General features: G+C 42.3%; 1 protein-coding gene across 7 annotated transcripts in view; it reads left to right on the plus strand.

Moving 5' to 3' along the window:
- Positions 1–23,552, plus strand: part of LRRTM4 (leucine rich repeat transmembrane neuronal 4) — a 489,302-nt gene that overhangs the window by 172,999 nt on the left and 292,751 nt on the right. For all 7 annotated transcript variants that reach the window (XR_010608126.1, XR_010608125.1, XR_010608127.1 and 4 more), the window contains one exon: positions 21,433–21,504. The gene's annotated coding sequence lies outside the window, so the exon portion shown is untranslated. The remainder of the gene's footprint in view (positions 1–21,432; positions 21,505–23,552) is intronic.

Raw genomic sequence — 23,552 nt, forward strand, 5'->3', positions numbered from 1 at the left:
GATGTGCGCTTCCTCAGCACACAGTTAGAAAGAAGATGACCTACTCCACATGGATCATAGCACAGCTCATTTATTCAGCGTTCTTCCCTTTTTCCCTTTTGGAACTGTAGACATTTCTTCACCAGAAAGGAACACCTTATTTTACTTGTATTTTTCCGTATCACAGAAGTAACAAACAGCAAGACACAATTCTGGGTGCATAGCTGAGAATGCAACCAGGGGTCCAGGAGCTCTCAGAGGAGGAATTCCAGTAAGATCTGCAGATGTCCCTTGCCTTGCAGTTGTCAGCATTGACAAAGCATTTAGCTGAGTGAGAAGGTATCATTGGTTTGTGTTCTGCACACACCTGGAGCTAATGGCTGGGAGGGTCCAGGTGTCTTAACGGATGCTGTAACAGCAGTAAGAACATGGGGACATTTAGTCTTCTTAGAGGCTGTGTTTATGTACCTTATTGAAGACTTACACTGTCCTGTGAATTGCTGTTGTGGAGTCTGATTGTTTGGGAATTCTTAACTTTTGAAGATAGAGCAGTGAAAAATCATAGAACCATGGAAGTGCGCACCGGCCTGTCAAATTGTTTAGTCTTTTGGATGGAAAAAAGACCCTAAAATGGTCATTTTAATGAAAGTGGTTTCGACTTTGTTTTCTTTGGGTCTTCATTAGGTTGAAGTTTATCTTGGAGCTGGAGGCAGAGGAGACGTAGTAAAAAATGAAAGGAGTGCTTGGGAAGAGGTAATTGCAGGTATTAAGCAGCTGACCAGTGTCTGCACTTCTACTGGGAAGCTTTTGTCTTTGCAGAGTCTACCTGTCTCACTGGCAATTAGTCGTTTAAGGGCTGAACCCAGCCCTCCCATTTGAAATCAGTGGAAGTACTGGAGTGTTGCTGTAAATATTTGATCCTCTGATAGCCTTTGATTTATGGAGCTGCTGCTGGTTTCAGCGAGCGTTCTGCAGCTGTAGAGCTTACAAGACAAGGCTCAAGCTGTGGCAGAAAGCTGGCGTGTCAATTCAGGGGTGTGTGGTTTGGGTTTAATCTGGTTTCTTTAGTGAGGAGTTGGAGTTGGAGTGTTCCTGTGCTTGTATTAAAGGTAAGTAGTGGAGTTCAAACACAAACCAAGACATTATCTTCAGAGCAACTTACCACTCCTGCTTGATCAGTTTTGCAATATATTTGAAGAAACAGGTTTTTCAGTAGAATAACACATTGCAACAATGCAAGAAGCTTTAGATTCCCAGCTTGGGGCTTACAGATCACTTTAGCTTCATGAACTGGGTATTCTGGTTGACTCATGTCTGTAAGAATGGTAACAAGGGCTGTGTTCTTGAATCAGATTGGATAGGGCTTGGAGCAATCTGGTGTAGTGAAAGGTGCCTGCCCATGGCAGGGGGTTGGAACTGGGTGATCTTTAAAGGTCTCTTCCAACATAAACCAGTCTGGGATTCTCTGATTCTGTGAATGTTATGAGAAATTTGCCCTTGTTCTTCACAAATCCTCACTAGGAGAGCAGCAAACAGCAGAGCTTGGGCTGTTCAGAAAACAGGCCCGTGAATATCAACATTACATAGGGTCAGAAACAGGATTTTCAAATAGGTTAAATAGGAATTTCACTGGAGCCCTGTGTTCCAAGGCAGGTTCCTGTTGAATCATTGAAAACCAGTTTCATCGAGGGGTCTCATTTTTCAGCTAATGGTTTCAGAAATCTGTAGTTCACCGTTGCAGCTTTCCCAGCTGTGGCCCACGTGTCTCTCACATTCCAGACAGCAGAGATTTTTCCTGGAATATGGAAATATTAAAAAGTTCTTTGCAGTCATTCGGTGTTTCCTCCCATAATGGATTCTGTGGCACTTAGCACGCACTTACCTCAGGTTTTATCTCGCCGCCCATCGCTTTAGCGTCTGAGGTCTTCCCATCAAAAGTAAAATCTCTTTCCCTGAAATGCTGATGATGAGAATGGGCAGGTTGTTTGCTTTAGAAAAGCAATAGAAAGAAATCCAGAATGTCAAAGCTTAATGAAGAGAAGCAGTTGCATGTAAGACAGTTAGTGCTCAGGTCAAGAAGATGGGGTTTGTATTTTAGATCTGAAAGAGATAAGGACTTCTTCATTCCCACATTTTCCAGTGTCAGAGGGTTTAAAGGGGAAAGGCTATGTTTCCGTTGCTAACACAGCTGGTAGGGTTTCTTCCAGGCACATTGGTTGTGGTGATCTCTTTGAGGTTTTAAAGACCTCTGTTTTCATTGCTTTTGGATTATGTTCTCTTACACCTGAGGAACGCCTCTATGGTGTTTATGGAGCAGTACAAGCTCATGGTTTAAAAGAGAGGTGCCAGATCCCGGTTTGCAGACCACTATCTATCTTTTTGCTTGTCCAGTGTTTCCAGTGTCTGCATATTTCTCCTGATAATTTGTGAGCTTCTCCTTTCAGCAGGTCCTGTAAGCTAAAACTGCCCTAAAATCCATCCTTTTCAGTGGAAGACTGAGGCACAGAGATAGCGCGTTCCTGCTCTGAGGAGAGCATCTGTGTTAACAGTGGCACTTGCACTCGTGTCTCCTGTTCCTCAGTCCTTTGATTCTAACCAAAGCTGCTGCTTTAAACCAAGCCCTGTCTGACCTTTCCAAGAGATCTCAAAAGTTTACTTACCCCTGGGGGTGTTGTGAAGCTTAATTAATGTTTGTCAAGTGCCTCGAGTTCTTTGGATGAAAGCGCTTTGGATTATTAATATTAATAATAACAGATGAGCCCCTGCAACATTCTACTACAGTAGAATGAATTAGCAGGAAGCAAGCAATCAACAACAACAAATCAAACCAGGAATGCCACCGTAGCCATGGGCAATGCATACAGCTGGTGGTCTGATAGATGTGACAGATGAATCCGCTGGTATTCCCTTCAGTCATTTCCATTGTAAATTAAACTGTCTCCCATGTCCTCATAACAGCAGTGGTTTAGCAAGAAGTCACCTGCAGCATTAACTTGCTTTTTCCAGCTGAGGCTTTCTTTTTCCCTAAATCATCTTCTCCAGGTCCTATTCAGACATGAATGACATCAGCTGATACGTAACTTTTGGGGTACCACCCTGTGAGGGTGCTGAGGCGCTGGCACAGGGTGCCCAGAGAAGCTGTGGCTGCCCCATCCCTGGCAGTGCTCAAGGCCAGGTTGGACACAGGGGCTTGGAGCAAGCTGCTCCAGTGGAAGGGGTCCCTGCCCATGGCAGGGGTTGGAGCTGGATGAGCTTTAAGGTCCTTTCCAACCCAAACCAGGCTGGGATTCTGTGTTTTTTTCAGGGGTAAATTTGGCACCATTCCCATAGTCACATTGGCCCATGTACACCAAGAGAGTCTTGCTGCAGTGCCTTAACCAGTTACCTGCTGCAAAGTAAGGTGGGTGTAAAAATAGCAAGAGAAACTCAAGGCACAGGGACTGGATAAATCTGCCAATGCTTTTCAGTATATGAGAAGAAACATAGGGCATCGGGTCCCTGGTCCATGCAGAGTTTAGGCACTAAACTACAGTATTTCAAGTGTTGTAACCTCCTTTCCTTGCACAGCGATGTAAAAGAGTCTAACCGTAACTGGGAGTGCCATCCACAGTGCCCCTCTGATATGAGTAGGTATCACACAAGCAGAAAACAGCTGCTTCATACTTGCGCAGCCTTTGTTTTCTTTCACTCCTCTCCTCCTCCTATCATCAGAATGCAATGAGACAATTTAATTTCTTGTATATAAATTACAAACAGAAAAGCTGCTGGAACTGCAGCAGATCGTCGTAAAAATCTGTTAGATAGAAAAATAAATGAGGAAGCCTCAGGGCAAGTTCCCTCAGAAAAAGCATGGTAAGGAATATGTATCTTCTTGGCCTATTGAACAAAGAGTTGGACTAGTAAGGAAAGTGTATGAATGATAAGGTGTTTGGGAGAGGGTCTGCTGCTGTGTGTTTTGCCTGTTTCCTGTATCAAAGGTCCTACTGTAACTGCTGTTGGCCATAACAGAGTGATGCATTCCATGGAAAATGCTGAAATTGCAGGTGAAAACTTTGTTGTTGCAAGAAATTTGAGGTTTATAATTGAATGTGAACACCAAAATGTTCTTACATCGGATTTGTATGGGTGTGTGAAAGAAAAGTGGGAGAGGGAAGGGAGGGCAATGTAGGTATTCAGTTTTCCCAAGGAAATCCCAGTATTCTCCCTGAATACTTTATTTATGAGTGGGCATGTTTATAGCTGTACTTTTCTTATTGCTGAAGGATTGTTCTTGCCCATCTTAACTGCAGCCAGCCCCTCATTTCTTGGTGCGCGGAGTGTAGCCCCCTCTCCTTCCCTGGCCGTCACTCAAATTGTCAGATACTCTGGAAGCTGGAACAGTGTCCTACAGCTGAACACCTATTCCCATGCTTAGCAAATTCCTTGTTTCAGCTCTTCTGCGCAGCTCTTAAGGGCAGGACTTCACACCATGAGGCATAAATCCTTCCTTTACAGCGTTTTCCATTGTGGAACAATCTGCTTGTTGATACGTTGGGTCATGAGGCAGGGCAAGGCCTCTGCTGATGCATTGCACTACAAACTGATTGGAAGGAAAGTCACTAAAGTGGTGTGGCATGATATTAAACCTCTAATGGTGGCAGTGGCCAGCTTTTCACACAAGGCACCACTGAGCATCCTTCGCTCAGTATCATTTCCAGCTTTTTTCTGTAGTCCAGCTTTGATATAATGCACTGTTGTGGATTCTCTGATCCCACAGATCTATTTCATCTTATCTTTCAGTTCACCACAATATGCACGGTGTTTGTTTTCTGTTTATTTGGCAGCAAGCAGCCCGGTTACTTGGTTATCTTCTTGTTTTCATTGGTTCTAATTCCTACTGATAACATTAAATCTTGAGATCTTGGATACCCCCCAAGTGAAAATGACACTATCCAGAGAATTCTTCTTTTCCTTCAGCTGTTCTCTTAGAAACCAGCCCCTATCTTCCTGCCTTTTAATTCCTAAAAAATAATAAATTTAATAAGGATATAAAAAATTCTGATAGTTTTAACTCATATTACAGATTTCTTTGCTATTTGGTTGACTTTGGCATGTGTCTTTGAATTTTAATTTAGTCAAACATATGCCTGTTGATTAAATTGCAGATATGCAGCGTGTCTTATTTGAAGATAGCAATGCCACTTTTTGCTTCTTACAATACCCTTTTATGTCTGTTTTGATTAAAATGTAAAGAGTGCAGCATGGAGAAACAAAATGGGCTGCTTGAAGTCAAATATCATGTCTAAAGGGGAAGATGAACAGAGGGAAGGACTCAAGAGAATCTGTAGGCACAAACACCGTGCTGCACGGAATCCCAGACTGGTTTGGGTTGGAAGGGACCTTAAAGCTCACCCAGCTCCAACCCCTGCCATGGGCAGGGACCCCTTCCACTGGAGCAGCTTGCTCCAAGCCCCTGTGTCCAACCTGGCCTTGAGCACTGCCAGGGATGGGGCAGCCACAGCTTCTCTGGGCACCCTGTGCCAGCGCCTCAGCACCCTCACAGGGAACAGCTTCTGCCTAAGAGCTCATCTCAGTCTCCCCTCGGGCAGGTTCAAGCCATTCCCCTGGGCCTGTCCTTACAGGCCCTTGTCCCAAGCCTCTCTCCAGATTTCTTGTTGGCCTTCAGACACTGGAAAAATCGTGTAAGGTCTCCCTTTAACTGTATTTCATCCATTAGAGAATGCCCCCTGTCCCACTCCTCCTTCTCTGACTTACCCTGCCTGACTTTGAACAGCTTTCTGCTCTTCCCATTATCTCAACAGTCAATGTTCCACCAGTTCCTTATGCCTACAGTTCCCCTTCCATAGATGCAATCAAAACAGTGCTCAGTTTGCTAGGAATTGGCTTAGTCTTTTTTTCTCTTACATTAGCTAACATCAGCTATTGTTTTTTCACTGTATTTGTAAAGCTTGTGATTCAAGGATCTTTTTCCAAGTGAACCTAAGTTAATGTGTATCAATGGTTAGTGTTCCTTTTCGCTGCTGCTGCTGTAGGAGTTGATAGAGCCACTGTGAGTCCCTATAGTGTAATTTTTATTCTGTCACAGTGTGCAAATCAGTTTTCTTCTTTGAGGTCCTGCCAGTCTGTCCTTTCTGGATTTCTTTCCTTAATATAAAGCAGTACATAAATTGAGGACATGCTAGAACAAATAGTGGAAGTCATTCCAGGTATTAGCCAGGGTATAAAGACCTGAGATATGCAAAGATGCTGAAGATACAGGTATCTTTTCTACTGATTTGTAAGTATTTAATGTGTATTCATTGAGTTTCTAGCTGTGGAGTTGAATAAAAGCTGGTTCTTGAGTTCAATGTTGCCTGAAGGTGAAATCCAGCCATTTTTGGTATTGAAGCAGTTCTGAAGTCACAACCTAAATCCAGAACTCGGGTTCCTTTTAAACCTCCTCCTACAGCAGTCCTGACTCAAGGCACTCAAATATTTACTGGTTTAATAAATAACAATTGTGGTTTGGAAAGACATTTCTGTGATGTGAACAGGTCTGGCCAACACACATCAGCTTCTAGCAACATCATCTTCAGGATAATCAGGGTGATGACATGAATAACCAGTGGTTTCTAGTTGAATATTAAATAGCCTCAACTTCAGCAAAGGATCTTCCATCACATTATCGGTAAACTGGGTTTTTTTTTTTCATTTCTTACTATTTGAAGTGCAGTAGAAAAGGGAAGTGGGTTTGGAAGTGTCTGAAGTCAAAAACTTATCCCTGTCCTTCAAGTCTGTGGCAAATAATTGGGCCCTGAAGGAATTGGCTGTTGGTTGTTCTCTCTCTGGCTGCTGTGTGTGTGTATTGGCTCTTGTTTTGCATAGCTGCCTCACAGCAATACATTTGGCAGGAGCCCTAAGGACTGACACCTCAAAGGAGCAGGGAAAGAGGGCTCGAAGTTGAGGACTCAGGTTGATATGATCCAAAGCCCCGTTCAGTGGAGATGCCCGCAAGGGAAAAAACCTCCCCAAACTGGAGTAAATTTGGTTTACTCTCAGAGGGTAAATTCACTGTCAGGTTTTTATTGTTCACTATTCAGCCTTGGCTTCATGTCACTTATTAGCCTTTAAACCTCTTAGAAAAGCTATTTTGGTCTACCCGTGTGTGTATAATAATATGTTCATGTAAGCAGTATGCATATGGTTTGTTAGAGGTTTGTTCAGGTTTACTAAGGTATCGCTGTTCCTTGTACTTAAACTCTGCTAACTCTTAAGCTCAGTTTCCCCGTTTGTAAACTGACAGTACTCCTTTTAGTAACGACTGATCACAGTAATTGTGCACCTCAGGTGCTGGTCCTGGTGGAGAGCCTGCAGATACTTGGTGCAAATGGATCACGGTTTCTTGGAACCTTGGGAAAGTTCAGTTTTCTTGCTTCTCAAGTTGTGTTTTGAAACTGAAATGCGACTGTAGACAAATATCCGGAGTAAAAAGCAGAAAATCCTTCATCTTATAGAGGTATCTATTTTCTTCAGCAATTCTTAGCCCAGCGTGAGGATCCACTAGACAGATTCCAACTGTAGGACTGTTTAATACTGAGCGCTACAAGAAGAGGTGAATGTTGTTATCCATTCAGGTACTTTCACAACCCTCTTTTCGTGCAGTTCTTCCATAGTTTCTGCTAACAACACCCAGTTAAGCACTTGAATCAGTGCTGCCCTCAGCACTGATGTAATTAAGCAGGTGTTTAAATCCCTTGTTAAATTAATGTCTTATATTTTTCTTTCTTAATCTACCATTACTATTCCTGTCCAGAAAAATAATGGGAAAACAAATGAATCCTGAAACCCCCGCTTTGGGCTTGTAAGGCTCAGGCTAGATCAGCCTTGCAGAGGAGATGTATGGAAACTAATCCAATTTTTAGTGAAACAAAGAAAGCAGGTTTAAATAAAAGCTGCTGGATAGCAGCAGTGAATGGCAAAACATCACTTTTGCAGGAAGGAAAAAAGTTAAATGGAATAAAACCCTGCTTCCAAAAGGGCATTATGTGGCACTTTCCCCAACTAATGGCTTGACTGCTGTAATTCAGAATGCTCACAAAATGCACACATGCCCTGGCCATAAAGAGAATAGGGAAACAAAGAGGTTGCTAATTTAATTAGAAATGTGATAGATCAAGCTCTTTACTATTCATCCAAATGGAAATTTACACTAAATAACATTATCATGAATTGGCTCAGCAAGTTAATGGACTAAGACTCTCATATCTAACAGATTGCCTGGTCTCCTCCAGGTCTTGAAAACTGCCTCTCTTGTGGATACCTTTAACCAAGCCTCAATATACTCTTGTTATGGAATAAACGAAATAAAGTCACATCATCATTTTCATTATATTCACGTAGTTAATAGATGCATTAAATAGTTTCTCTGTAAAGGTTGCTCCTATAATGCTTATAACCAGCGCAAGAGAGACAGGGTCTTTCAGAGGGCTGTAATTTTGGTAAGTCAAACCTGCAGATTGGAGCCCAATCTTGATTTTGTTTCATATTTTACTTTATATGGAAGAAGCTTTTCCCTGTGAGGGTGCTGAGGCGCTGGCACAGGGTGCCCAGAGAAGCTGTGGCTGCCCCATCCCTGGCAGTGCTCAAGGCCAGGTTGAACGGGGCTTGGAGCAAGCTGCTCTAGTGGCAGGTGTCCCTGCCCGTGGCAGAGGTTGGAGCTGAATGAGGTCTAAGGTGCCTTCCAACCCAGACCAGTGTGGGATTCTGTGATCCTGAAAGACAGGAAAAGAAGTGCCCCAGAGTTTCAGATGGCTTTTGAAGATGAGGGTCAAGCTCCTCAGTCAGTTACAATGCTGAGTTGGAGGAGTAAGGGGTGATGCTCTGAAAAGAGTAGTGTCCAAGTTCTGTGCACCCTCCACGTAACTGTATAGTGCTGGTGCTTGATATGAAACATCTCCAAACGTTTCTAGTATGCTTTTAAATCTTTTAAATCAAAATACTTCCCATTTATACAACTATTACTTAACACTTGAAATAACCTTAATTCTTGCTGTTGAATTTTGAATCCTCAATGAAGTGGCAAAATAACACATTTCTGCTTAGTTCCATGATTATTAAATACAGACTGTGAAATACTATTGATGAAGAGTTCATTGCTGAAAAGGTTACTTTCCTAAAAATAAAAAGGAATGAGCCCTGTTGCTGTGCCAAAGCTCATTCCTGCTGCTGCGAGGGACACTGAGCATCCATTGGAAAGGTCAGTGAATCTTTTGTATGCTAATACACAATTAAGTGTGGCTGGGGAGGTATGGTACATGTGGCGTCAGCATCCCTAGGATGTATTTCTGAGCAAATCAGCCATTCCTGACAAGTGGAGGATACCCAGCTACCATCTCCTGGATGATTCCTTTCAGTCTCTGTTAAAATATTGCTGTTTAATCAGCTCTAGCTAACAATTACTTTTCTCCTCGAGAAGCACCTTCTGGGACTTCAGTTCACCCCAATATGATGATGATTACTATTTTTTATTGTAACATTTTATAGCTGATAAGGAAGAAGGATTTAGGAAAAGAAAATAACTGACTTTTCCTTCCAGGCAGTTATGCTGCTGTCTGCATATGAAATACATGCACACGGAATCTGAATTTGATGTTACTCCAGGCATTGTATTGCAGTGGTAGCTGTGGAGTTTAACACAATCTTGTCATTCCAGTCCTCTCCCCTCACACACACCTCCCTTCCCCTTTTGCTGCCACACAAAACTGACCATCTGGTCAACATTTAGAGAGCAAAATAACGGTGACTGTGAATGGAAGCACCTGACTTACTGAATGCCAAGCACCGCAGTTCAAATAGTAGTCACAATAGACTTGCTCTCCCTGTTCCTGCATTGCTCAGGAACATCTGCAGGCTAGCAATCAATTTTCTTTTTCCCCTAATCATTGGAAAACACATTTTAGAGTTTCTGGAATGACTTTCACCTGTCCTATTTCTTAACTTGGGTTTCATATTGCTTGTGCCTGCCTCTTTGTGGATGCCAAGGGATGTTCTCTTACTGAGTTTCCACATTACAGGAATATTGAGTCACAGGCTTTTTTCTTTCAAATGGCAGAAAAGCTGCTGCTGCACAGAGAAGTGGAAGTATGAGGGGACTGGGGGAGCAGAGCCTGCAAGCATATGGGCTCCAAGTGGGCTTTGGATTCCTGCCTGCAGTCAGGTTTCCTGTTAGAGTTATATTGCGGTAGGGGAAGGTTTGAACCTCACTTAAGTGTACAACTCCTCCTGCTCCCAAGAGTATGTAGATGATGTCCTTACTTAGTCCTCAGGCTTTCCCCAGCATGCGGCAAAGGCCACAAACCTTTCAGCTCCGGAGGGTTTTCCAGAGCATAACGATTCTCCAGGGTTAGGAAAAATGCAGTTCTGAACGTGGGGGGAAACAGGATATGCAGGCAGTGCATTTTTTAACTACAGGTGAGGTGAGTGTTGTACATCCTCATACCAAGCAGAGGAACAAGCTGTGAATATGTTAAAGCTGGACAGAGTGGGATAACTGCTACTCTGCCTGAGTACTCTGCCCAGACAAAGGGGGCTTACAAGAAACCTGGAGAGGGGCTTTGGACAAGGGCCTGCAGGGACAGGCCAAAGGGAATGGCTTGAACCTGCCCGAGGGGAGACTGAGATGAGCTCTTAGGCAGAAGCTCTTCCCTGTGAGGGTGCTGAGGCGCTGGCACAGGGTGCCCAGAGAAGCTGTGGCTGCCCCATCCCTGGCAGTGTTCAAGGCCAGGTTGGACACAGGGGCTTGGAGCAAGCTGCTCCAGTGGCAGGGGTCCCTGCCCATGCCAGGGGTTGGAGCTGGATGAGCCTTAAGGTCCTTTCCAACACAAACCAGTCTGGGATTCTGTGATTCTATGGTAAACCTGCCTGGTGAAGCAATAGGACAGCAAACTTGCACATACTCAGATGAATGTGCACAGAGGCATTTTTCAGTTGCATCATGGTAGAAATAGAACGTCCTCAGCTAACAATAGCTTTGTTGAAAGTACAGCAGTTGACTGGGGTCAAGGAGAGAACTACTGCCAGTCTAGCACATTATCTCTTGCAATTACTACAGCTACAAATACTGCGGAAGACAAACAGTGGAAATTACGATCATTATCTTTTGACTAGTTTTGCATCTCCTTCTTTATGCAGCTGCCTTGCTCAACAAGAATATTTAGGTACTTAACTCAAGTATGCAGCACCTTTTGTTTGTGGGTGATGCTTGCATAGCATCAAAACAGCATCTAAAATCTCTCTAGCTGCTTGGGTTCCATCGAAGCTTTCAGTTTACAACTGTGTGTTGATGGTACAAGGGTCTAACTCCTCTTGCTTTTCTGTGTTTATTTTTAATTAACTTTTTATTGTTTTCAGCACACAAAGCAATCAAATTATAGCAGTTAAAGAACATTAGCGAAGAGATACACAATCCTCCATAAACAGTAAACAAGGGAACGCTTCTTAGCCAAGGTTTGCACAACTCTCTACCACACATGAAAGCATTACATTGCGCATAGGGCATGCTTGTTGGCATATAACCCACCAAAAGCGAGAAGTGATTGAGGGAAGAGTGGAAGACTCCCTCATTAAACAGTGTTTTGTAAATGAATTTACTTTCTAAATGTGATGTGCAAGAGGAACAAAGAAATTGTTCTAAATGCCAAAAGAACTTTTCAAAATCCTTGTAATAAAATTTGAATTTCAGTGTCAGTTATAAACAGGGTTTAGAGGATTAATGCCAAAGTGAACAGGCTGTTGGTTTTCCATCCCAGGAATGTTTTTGAGGTTGCTAAAACATGAAGAGAAAGCAGATTTTCACACTTCCTGTAAAGCTGGAGGGATGTGGGACGGCAGAGGCTTGACCCAGTTCCATCCCCTAAGCAGTGGCAGTGGAAGGCTGATCTTCAGGGCTGGGTTTCTACACTCCCTGTAGCTATACTTGCTTATCAACTGCCTTAATAAATTGTTATTTATAGGTTTGATGACTAGAAGAGACCATTCAATCACTTTATCTGACCCCTTTACAAAGTGGGTCACAGAACTGCCATATTAATGTTAATTGACTGCTGTAATTACGAGATGGAATCAGTGAAAATGTTGCTTAGAACCATGTGTTATCCTCATATGTAATAACTTGTCTAAATGGGCTACTACTGATGCTGCCATTATGCTAATAACATCTGTTTATCATTGATAAACTAGTCCTAGAGCCTCTCTTACATGAATAATAATTCTTCAAAGTAATTCAGATATGTTCAAAGGTGGCCTTTAATTTTGAATCCTATATGTGCAGCTTAACATAGTCTAGGCCTTATTTCAAACATTATTAGTCCCAAATCTAATCAGTAAGTGCTGATTACCTGCACAGGCTTCAAAGGCTAGGCTTTTTGCTGTACATAAAGAGTGAGGTGAAATCTAGAAATTGAGATGGAAAATAGAAGGAATTTTCATCCTGATCTTTCGAAGTTTTATTTCTTCCCAAAACAGAAGAGCAAAGGAAGAAACGTGAGAGTTTTCAGTGACAGAATAGGTAGTGTCTTGATTTGTTCATTCCTATGTTTTTGAATGGAATCTTGCACCATAATAGTTAGAGTGAGAGATTTGAATTAACCAAAAGCAACGTGATTCTTGGACAGGTCTTCCTATTGCTAAGTCACGTTAAAAACCTCCTTCTGCTCTGGCTTCAAGCAGTGTGTGAAAATGAATTTACAATGGTTCTCTCACATATTTCTTCAGCGTTTGTGATCCTGGTGAGGGTCAAATGTGAATGTGAATGCAGTGCTGGACAATGCATTTCAACCTTGGACATCTGAGGGAGAATTTTAGGTGTTGAGGTCAGTTCAAGCTTGGTGCTTGTTTTAATTCTGGGTGAGAATGACAAGAGTTCCCTAAATCGGTGAGATGTTCTGGTGCTTTCTTTATATATCACTGTGTGTGTATATATATATATATATAGGGAAATTGCCCAAAAGTAATGTATTGGATAGAGCGTATCTAAGAGCTTTCTTCTTTCTAACTTTCTGCCTGACCCAGATTTGAACTGATGAGCTAGTATTTAAAATGTGGTAATAAGGCTCAACCTCCACATTATCCAGGGATTATAATTGGAAGACAACTATTCTGGGTGCTTACTCACAAGCCTTCTGTAATGGGGTTTTGTCTCCTGATCATGTGTCTGTAGAATTAAGTTGAAAACCAAATGCTGTGGAAAATTTACATGACACCCCTGAGTTTCATTGAGCAGAGAACACTTTTCAATTCAAGAGCGAGCTGCAAAGCTTAAACCAGGCAAAGAATTCATTATTTTAATGATAATAATTTACACTTGCATGGGAGCTTTCATCCAGGAGAATACCATGGTAGAATTTTCCATTCATAGTCTCTCTAAGATAGGGTAATTTCACCTTGGTAAGTATGTGTATTATGGTTACCTTTGCTGTTTGGGAAGGAAAAACTGAAGCTTGTTCTGGTTTGTACAGCTGAGTGTTTACTAGAGAAATCTTTTGCATTTATATTGTAGTTATTTTAAAATCTGAATGTGGTTTTGAAACGCTAGTTTGACCCTATCCATACCCCCCATTATGTAAAATTAGCCGAATGCTGTACACTTGGGAAATCTGAGGTAAGAATTTCCTGGGTCTCTTCTGTTACTTGGGTGGTTTTTTTATCTCTTTGAAGTAAATCAAAGCAGTAAGAGGTAAATCAAGCAGTAAGAGGACCTGCAAATCAGGCCCTGAGATCAAATCTGCTTGTCCAGCTCAGTTGTGTTCTCACATGTATAATCTTTTTTCTTAAAAGGGACTTCAGATCTACTTAAAACGAAGCATTTCCTTATGTGATCTGTTGAATGCTGAGGGTGTGCTTTATGTTCTGTTGACCTGGAGGGCAAGGAACTGGGGATGTAGGGAGCTGTGGGGGGGATGGATGGAGCTGTGCAGCTCTTGGGGCCTGATCCAACACACTTCATGGTGGAGATTTTCCCTATTGTTTCAGTCAAGCTGTTAATATCTTCGAATACCTGCAACACAGCCCATCTTTCTCCTCACACATAAATAAAGCCAATTTTGCCTCTTTTGATGTATATAAAATGCCTCATATGGGAGCTCTGTTTTCTTTCACCTATTGTCTTTTGGAGCCTCTGCATAAACATACAAAAGCTTATTTCTAATTTGATCTGTTTTTTCCTCATGCAATTCTCCATGTGCTATTTACTTGTTTAAAAATGAAATTGCCTCCTTTTTCTCCTCTTTTCCCCAAAAGCTGTGGGGAGCCTTTCATTTAAACATGTGCAAGCAGCAGAAGGGAGACCAATAACACAAAGTCAAAGCCATTTCATAGAAAGTGTTTCAGAAATGCTAATTGATCGGAATGAGCTTAGAAAGCATTTTATAGAGAAAGTACAGGACGGGTTGCAAGATCCATTCCCTTAGTAATATATTACTGCAGTGTTTCGTTGCTGGATTTATATGTCGCTTTTTACTACAAGTCTTGATTATGTCATAAAGATTTCATAGATTATTATTGGTTTTTTTTTTGCTCTGCCAGTAATCTACTTTATTAACTGGTGGTGGGAGTGACAAATTTGGATCAAAATTAAACTTGTAGTGTATTGCAGTTGGTGGATGGATGTGACATTTATTCAGTCTTTGTTCATCATTATCACAAGTGTTCCACTGCATTAAAAAACCTCAGCACTTTGGTTCTGCAGAACTTAGAAAACACTCTAATGTCATCACTAATGACAAAGCTGTTAAAGCAATGCATCATTTCAGTGACATTGTACTTGGCAAAGAAAGAAATATGTTTTCATTATTTATTTTTCCAGGCACATTGAGTAAATATAGTAAAATAAAACCCCCAAATGATAATTTTGGACTACCTCCAGGAATTCGGTACAATAATATTTAATGGCTTGGCTTTAATTGCTAGATCAGGATAAACTGGAGTAGGTTTCGCTCATATCTTTATGAGTGACTGAGGTACAACGGTGATTAAAGGCAGTGTTGATGTATTCATTAAGGAAGGTGGTCACCATTGAGCAGTCTGTAGATGCAGGAAACAGGTGACACCTTTGGATTGTCTAATGCAGTGGGATCCTGTTCCTCGACCAGAAGTACAGCTAGGCCACAGGTTGTCAAAAGGGATCCGAAATGCATTTCAGTTGGGAAATCCCAGTTCTGCTCAGGCAGAATTTGGAAGAACTATTTTACATCTGCATATTGAAACCGCTGTCGCAGGAAGATGGCTGGTTGCCACCTCTGGCTTTCCCTGCCAGCGACTTGGGAGGAGAGTCTGAACAGTTCAAGGGTTATATTGTATGTCTTTGTCAGCAGGCAGCATCTGATGGAGAATCCAGTCTGCTGAATTCCAGCAAATATCCCCGGCAATGTTAATCCAGAGACCAAGGTTCAAGAAGGACTTAAAGCAGACACGGGAGCGTAACATTAACTAAAGCTCTTTGTTACGTGCAGGAGTATTATTTATTTCTCCCTACCCCCACTTCTTTCCTTGCTTTCTTTCCACCAAGTGCCCTTATTAATGAACTGTGAAAGCTGACATTTCCAATAAGGAACAATTAAAATCTGCAAGTAAATTAAATGAAGTCATTCATTTACAAAATAATAGCTAACTAGCATGAGGATGGTGAAAAATGATTGCAAGTTATGGGGAGGGAGAGTAAATTAAGTCTGACTGCATGAATGTTCTTTAAATACTTCTGCTGCTCAGAAAATTAAATGGGAAGCATCTTATTAGTTATTTTGCATATGAGGCAGTACCGTGTACATTCAGCCTGACAAGTATTACAGGACAGAAATCCTTCATTGATGTCACTGTAAGTAAGGACCTTAAATTAACTTAGAGCACGTTTTTCTTGCAAAGGTACTATAGCAGGTCTGGAGCAAGGAGTGTGCATTTAACCTTAGAGTGCTAGTCAAAGGCAGTAATGATGGTCCTTCCTGCCTTCAGGATGTTTGCATGAGGCTCTAAGGCTTTTTACTCCAGGTAGCAGGATAATATACAATATCTTTAGATGTTCAAATTTCATGTAGTTCACTGCATCCCAGTATTTTCTCAGCCCCAATGGAAGGAGTTCAATGGGTCATTCTGTTTCAGCAGTGTGGAAAGTGCTCACAGAGTAAGGACAGAAGCAAAATCTCCTCTTAGAGGAGTTGATTCAGCAAATCTGTGAACAGGCCTCCAGACAATTTACCTTTTCAACCTTTTTTTTCTGCTCTAATCTCTAAAGATAGAATTCACTTGAAACATCAGTGATTCAAGGCTTAGGTGTGTCTGCCTCAATGCCAGTGTTCTGATGGCTTTCCATGGATGTAGATTTTTTTCCTGTGTGAGAAACTTCAGTCAGTGAGAGAGAGTTTGGAGAGCTAGTGATCCACAGCTGGAACTCAGGTATTTCACATCAAGCCCAGCCTCTCACACTTGTTGCTCTTGCAGTTGGAGTTTTTAGGCTGTCCACCCTTTAAGCCCAAACCCAAAAGCGATACGCAAACAATGCAGGAATATAACAGAAAAGGACGCACATTGCTTGGTTGTAAGGGAATGCTGATTTGCTGTGATCAGTGCCAGCTTAAGGTTTACCATGCTCTTTAATGCATTATCATTTAAAAATGCTCTTTAAGTTTATCCAGGAATCTCTGAGGGCTCAATTTCATATTTTGGAATCAGTTATTCTTATGGGGATTTGTAGAATTCACGGCTCTTCCCCTAAGAATTTGAGTTTTATTTGAGTTAATCTAAACCCATCTAACCTTCTTGCATGCACTCTCCAGAACTGTCACTGGTTTTTTTCCCCTTCCCTAGGCTGAGGAATATTTGAAAAGGAGAATTAGAAAGAGATTTGGACCCAGGCTGAAAAAAGCATCGATTTCTTCAGTTGTACTTAAAGCCCTTTCCTTTTGTAAAACAAATAACCTGAATAAACATGTCAGGGAAGATTAAAACCTCATTAAAAAGTGTAAACAGAGAGCAAAGAAGGTGGGGGGGGGAAGCTTGGCTGAATTGAATAATGGTAATAATAAAATCACTAAACAATATTGCTAGTTAAAAGTCCTGTTAAAGAGAATGTACCGCTGAGATGGGAAGCAGAGCTGCTGTTATCTAACACTCAGGATGGAGATTTCTTTGCAATAATTTGATAACATTTTAATGAATAAATTAATAACATTATCCAGGAAATGGAGTTCATGGATAAAGTCAATTCCTCGCCGGTTCCCAAATCTAATCAGAGAAGTTCTGTTCGAGGATGGTCAGCAATGATGTATGTATTCAGCAGTATTTTTCCCTGCCCATCTAGAAGGAGGCACAAGTGCTGAGGTTACCATTACAGCACTGCATGCATAACTGGTTGACTTCACAATATTAATGCAAGTTATGGTTTTAAGGCTGGCAATTATGCATTTTTATGTTACTGACGTGAGCAGGATTGTTGCATATCTGCTTTAGAAGCACTCGGAAAACAACTCTATCTTCTTTTTAAGTGACGGAATTGTAGAGACAAATTCTCTGAAAAGGAGAAATATTGCTCATTGTGGAGGAAGAGCTGTAGCAGATTTTGAGACCAGGATGAAGTTGTGTTAATGTATTGCCAATGCAAAAGATCTATTCACAAGATTTTTGCTTTAAATGGGTAAGGGAAGGGAGAGGAGTAAAGGGAAGAAGTTAATGAGGGACAGGGCAAAATGAGTGCATAGAAGTAGCATTCCATGGCAAACGGCCAGATCAGGAGAAGGAATTATATGTTTGATTTTAAGGTAAAATTTAATACAAGAGGAGGACTGGAATTTGACTTAGCACAAATACCTTGTGATTATCCCCTTTGTTTCACTTTGAGAGGAGTCTGCTACAGTAAATACTGTAGTTGTCTGCCTGGTCTTTCAGTCAGGATCAAGCACTGGAATTTTAATAACGAGACCTTTATTCAAGGCTCCAGAGGTACCTGAGAGAGTGATGAATGAGCTTGTATTCCTTCACAGCACAGTTCTGTGTGTGCAAGGGTGTTCGCTTCAGTGCCAGGAAGAGTGTAGCTGTTAATAGTTCATTTGAGCTAATTAGCCCTGGTTCCTTCTTTTAGCTCATGAAGGCATTGTGTGATGCAGACAATCTCTCGATGCCCCAGTACAATTTTTAACACACTGCCCCAACAGCACTCATCATTTCAACAGCCCACCTGACATCTGGAGAAAACCCCTCTGGATCCTTTCATAATAACAGGATGTAATCCTTATCCTCTCCAAAATATCTGTCAGATAGCTGCTCCTTCTCTAGTATCATCCATGTGCTGGCAGACTGCTTCCTATTTTTTCCCCTTCACCAGGTTTCCTAATAATACTTTGCAAACCAAACCCAGGCAGTGCATCCAACCGTGTTAGTGAAGCAGCAGTACAGAAAAGACAAGTTTTGATGGACAAGGGCAGCAAGAAACCTGTTCCAGAGCAGGAGCAAACTGTCGCTGCAGATGCAGTCTAAGTGAGTGCAGCTCCTGCACTGACAGATCTTACATGATTTGCTGTTCACGAGTGCTTTTCCTCATGCAGTTCTCCCAGTTCCTTTACACACAGTTCTGATTCTGAAGCTGTAATGCTAAATACAGAACATTATGCAGTCACTGTTGAAATTTACTTAATATTAACTTAATATTTACTTACTTTAGTGCCTGAAAAAGGTACCTGGAGCCTGCCTGTTTAAAACACCTCACAAGGATGCGGAGCTCCATTTCATATAGAGACCAATGAGCATTACTGCAGAACTTGCCCAGGATCACAAAGAAATCAAACCCATGTTTAGGCATTCGTCTTCCAGAGCTTCATCTATTCAGTCATGTTTCCCAAACCTTTCACATAGGATGCCCACGATGCTCCTGATGAAGCAGTCCACTTAAAACCTGCAATAATTTGATATAAATAGACCTTCACTAGGAGTATTGTGGTCTTATTCCAGAACTTACACTTTGCTTTTTGCTCCTTCAGATGTGTTTGGTGTAAAAGGATGTCGGAAGCCAGGACAGCTGTACTTGCCTAATCATACTGTCAAACACAGCAAGTTCCCTGCCTGGGGGTGAGGGTTCTTTATAGAAACAAAAGATAACTCATTTTCTAGCCCCAGTTAAGTATATTAACATGAATGCTGCTGTTATACTTGTGCCCTGTAGACATGACTAGTTCTCTAGGGAGAGCGAGAAAGGCACATGCCATAATTTGTTTTCCTCTAACGACAGCAATAGGTTCACCTTCATCTGCTTAACGGTGTTCATTTCCTGCTAAGTCACTATATTTAAGATAATTCCAGGAGTTTCTATAGATTGCAAGCTGCTCAGGTTTGATGAGCGAGATGTCTCACACGGGATCCTGCAAACGGATCAGTTTGTGTTTGAATGGTTTTCAGCCTTCCTCTAGGTTAAATATTATTAAATCGGCTGCTCTGTGGGAAGGGCATTTCAGCAAAAGCTCGAGGTCTTGCCTGCATTGGGAAAGGTTTTGCAAAAGTCCTGATCCAGCTCTGGGGCAGCAGCACAAGAGGGACCTGGAGCTGCTGGAGCGAGGCCAGAGGAGGCCATGGAGATGCTGTGAGGGCTGGAGCAGCTCTGCTCTGGAGCCAGGCTGAGAGAGCTGGGCTGGGGCAGCCTGGAGAAGAGAAGGCTCCTGAAGGGGAGACCTGAGAGCAGCTCCAGTGCCTGAAGGGGCTGCAGGGAACCTGGAGAGGGGCTTGGGACAAGGGCCTGCAGGGCCAGGCCAAGGGGAATGGCTTGAACCTGCCCGAGGGGAGACTGAGCTGAGCTCTTAGGCAGGAGCTCTTCCCTGTGAGGGTGCTGAGGCGCTGGCACAGGGTGCCCAGAGAAGCTGTGGCTGCCCCATCCCTGGCAGTGCTCAAGGCCAGGTTGGACACAGGGGCTTGGAGCAAGCTGCTCCAGTGGAAGGGGTCCCTGCCCGTGGCAGGGGTTGGAGCTGGAGGAGCTTTGAGGTCCCTTCACACACAAACCATTCTATGATTCTTTGATAACTGCTGGGGTCTGCCCTTACCGGGCCTGCATGTGCATGCAGGTGGCCTCTCCCTCCATTACTCTCAGTCTGCACCTTCAGGGTGAAGAACATACTGCATCCGACTTCTGCATTTTCAGGGTTGAACCTGTGAATGTAAAATGAGGCCAGGCCAGTACCAGAGCTGGGGAGGGACAGGGAAGTGAGGCACGGCTCAGATCAGTACAGGGCAGCTGTGGAAGAGGAGCAGGAGCTGCTGTTCTGTGTGTGTGGACCAAGCAGAGCCTGTCCTGAGGAGGAGGCCGCAGCTGGGAAGTGTCACCTCCTGATGGAGGTATCCCTGAGAGGAAGTAACACTTCAGGGTGTTACTAAAACACTGCCACAGAGAGGGAGGAAAACCCTTTCCGAGTGGAAAATCCTAGTCTCACTGTGGAGATTTGGGCTCAGAAATGCTTTGGGTGGTAACTTTCTGCACACAATAGAGGAAATGCGTGTTTGGGGAGCGCTGGATAAAATGGCTGTTCGGAGAAGGGGCTGAAGGCTTCCTCGCTGCCTGGTTTGATCCCCCCTGTTGGAGCTCAAAGTGTGAGGAGTTTTGTGTTCTCATGTCGTGAGGGGTCAGCCTGCTTCACCGTGTTCTTGTCTGAGAGCAGTGAATACAGCACTGTGAAAGGTACAGAAAGGGGCTTCTTTCCTCTGAGGGCCTCTGCTGCAAAACAGCAGCAGCTCTTCTCTGTCCGGTTGCTATTTATTGCCTCCCTTGGACTTCCTTGTCTTTCCGTTAAGTGTCTGTGTAACGCTGGAAATCCTCGTCAGTGTTACTGGTTTCCTAGGGCTCTTGCCATAAAATTGCATGCTTTTTATGTTGACAATTCCTATAGTTGTGTGATTGTGGGGCAGTTTATTTTCCTTTTAAAATACGCCCTTAGTCCTGATGGCTTCCAAGGCCGGCTCTGATACGTAGCTGAAATTGTTTCCTAGAACAGAAGGCAAAGCAATACCCAACACTTCATGTGTAGGAATTAATACTTCAGAAAGTAGAAACGAGCCTGAAGCTTCGGGGCAGGTGCAGGATGTAGTGCTGGTGGATAGCATGCTGTGCTAGCTGCATGATTTTGGAGGAAGTCATTCCATGTCTTGCTGTCACTGTGTATGTACAGTGGCAATGTAACGCTGGGTGGGGAGACTCATCCCCCTTACCAAAACCTAATAAAATACTTGGAAGAAGAACAAAAAAACCTGCTGTAATCTTTCATAAGGAGATACCGGGGCTGATTAGGAAGGAAAGGGAATGGACAAATTAGAGACGGTTCACAAACCGAGTAATTTGTGTTACTGAAGTTATTGTAATGTTCCGGTTTATAGTGGGGATATGTGATGGGTAACAGTAAAAATCCCACAAAAAGAAGCAATTAACTGATTTTTTTACTTCTTTTTTTTTTCCAGCTCATCTTTGCAGTGTGGAGAATCAAGATGGGTTTGAGTCTGAGAGGACATAGGATGATGCTACTTGATAAGGTAGGATTCTGTTTCTACAGAAGAAAACAAATGAGTTTATGCCTTCCAGAGTCTAGAAATTAGATGGCTTTCTTAAAGCCATCTTGCTTTTATAAAATAGCTGTGGCCTGCCGTACCCAAGCAGGAATACTTTACTTGGTTTTAATTAAGAGAGCTTGTTCTGTTTTGTGAAGGAGTGAGATACCAGGTTTTGTGGTTGAGATTTATTTCTGCACACCTAAAATAATGTTTGTGTGTTAATGCTCTTTCGAGATGTTTGTGAACATGTCCTCAGCCAGAGAAGTGCTACCTAATGTCTGAAGAACAGATCCGCTCTTAATTATAGTGAAGTGTATCTGAAGTAGTTCAAACATGAGAATGGTCTGCTGGAAAGGCTTTGTGTTTTCATGCATGTTAGCAATATTTGGCTTTCAGACTTTGTTTGAATTGATAAGTATAGCAAGTCTTTCATGTCTGAAAAGAATAGCCTTACCTAATGTGTAAGCTGTGGCAGAGAGTCCTTATGGGCTGGAAATTGAATCTGTGTTGGAAGCGGGGTTTTTTTGGAGTTTACAGTCTAGTAGCCTGGCTTGCGCTTTGGAAGGGAATCCAATTTACTGGCTGACAAAACAGGTTGATAATGATGCAAAAACGGGAGCGATGCAACATCCGAATGAAAATAATTAGTGTATTTGCTTTGCTACTTAAGTAATTTATTCCCTAGTCAGCTGCCATGGAACCTCCTTTTCCCACAGATGTATAAATTTACCCAAGGATTTCAGGTAGTATTAGTACTGTTAGCATTAGTATTGTTGATTACACTTGATGGGATTAATGAACTAGAAACTGAAAATATGGTGCAGAAAGATGGGGAAAATGCTGGGAAAAAAATGCAATATAAAGGAATGTTGCTGACCATTTGGATGCATTTTGAAACTTATGTGAATGTCAACTTTTTGTTTGCTTTTTCTCTTAGAAAAAAATACAGTGTTGCAATAATAAGTTAAAAGCCTGTTTTTTTTTTAAAGTGCCTGTTAACATAAGGTCAATGAAAGACTCCTAACCAGAAGCCTGGAGTTAATCTCTGTGGCCTGTAGGAGTATAAAGTAGTTTTGGTCAGGACTAGATACAAAATGCCAAGGAATTCGCGTTTGGAAACAAATTTTAATGCAGCTGGTACTCAGTGTTGTTGGGACATCTGTGGGTAGATGTGCTGACATGAGAATTGTGTTAGATGGGTCTGAGTTTTGGTCTTGTTAGTGTTAATTTTGACACCCTGGTGAAGAAGGACAAACCCTTTGCTTCTCTACCTCTATGGGAGGCTGAAAGCTTACGTTTGATGTTTGTATTAATTTCTGTTTATTAACATCAGTCTCTATCACAAGCACAGATAATTTGTGACATGAAAAAATCAGCATTCTCTGCTACGTATTTCAGAACAACTTTTCTTAGTCACTTAAGGCTCCTTTACTTCTTTATTTTTGTTCTGAATAATTACATCTTTCTATCTTCATTAAAAACCCAGTCCCCTCAAAACCTGTGGAGGTTCTTACTGTGTTCTGTCCCTTGCAGTTGCCTGTTCTCAGAGTTTCTCTTTGCTTTTTGGCCTCAAGAAAAAAATATCCCATCCTGCTTCCCTGAAGTTCTTAGGTCTTGTAAGAACTGGTATCCCCCACTGCTCCTTCTTCTGTAGGTATTTTGCACTTCAAACCAGGGAGACAGGGATGCTATAATTTCAGCATTAGGCTTTAGTCTCTGCATAGTGGAGTTCCTCTGATGCCAAAAAAGCCCAGGGTTCCTGAATTAGGTTTAAGTACTCATTCTCCAATGCATGCTTGGTTTGTATAATATGGGGGGGGAAGCTTCTGTTTCTGTAATACAGAGAGTAACCTTGGTGTTGGTATAAATGGATAATAGCAGCTCAGTATTTAGTTCAGCGACTCAATTCTTCAGCAGATAAATCTCAATTTGATGCCTGGTAGCTATGAGAGATTCTGGCTGCAAAAACATCCATTTCCACTGTACTCTCAACAGGTCATGACACTAAACCAGCCTTTCAAATGTAATTA

This window comes from Lathamus discolor, chromosome 22 (assembly GCF_037157495.1).
Source record: "Lathamus discolor isolate bLatDis1 chromosome 22, bLatDis1.hap1, whole genome shotgun sequence".
Classification (NCBI taxonomy): domain Eukaryota; kingdom Metazoa; phylum Chordata; class Aves; order Psittaciformes; family Psittacidae; genus Lathamus; species Lathamus discolor.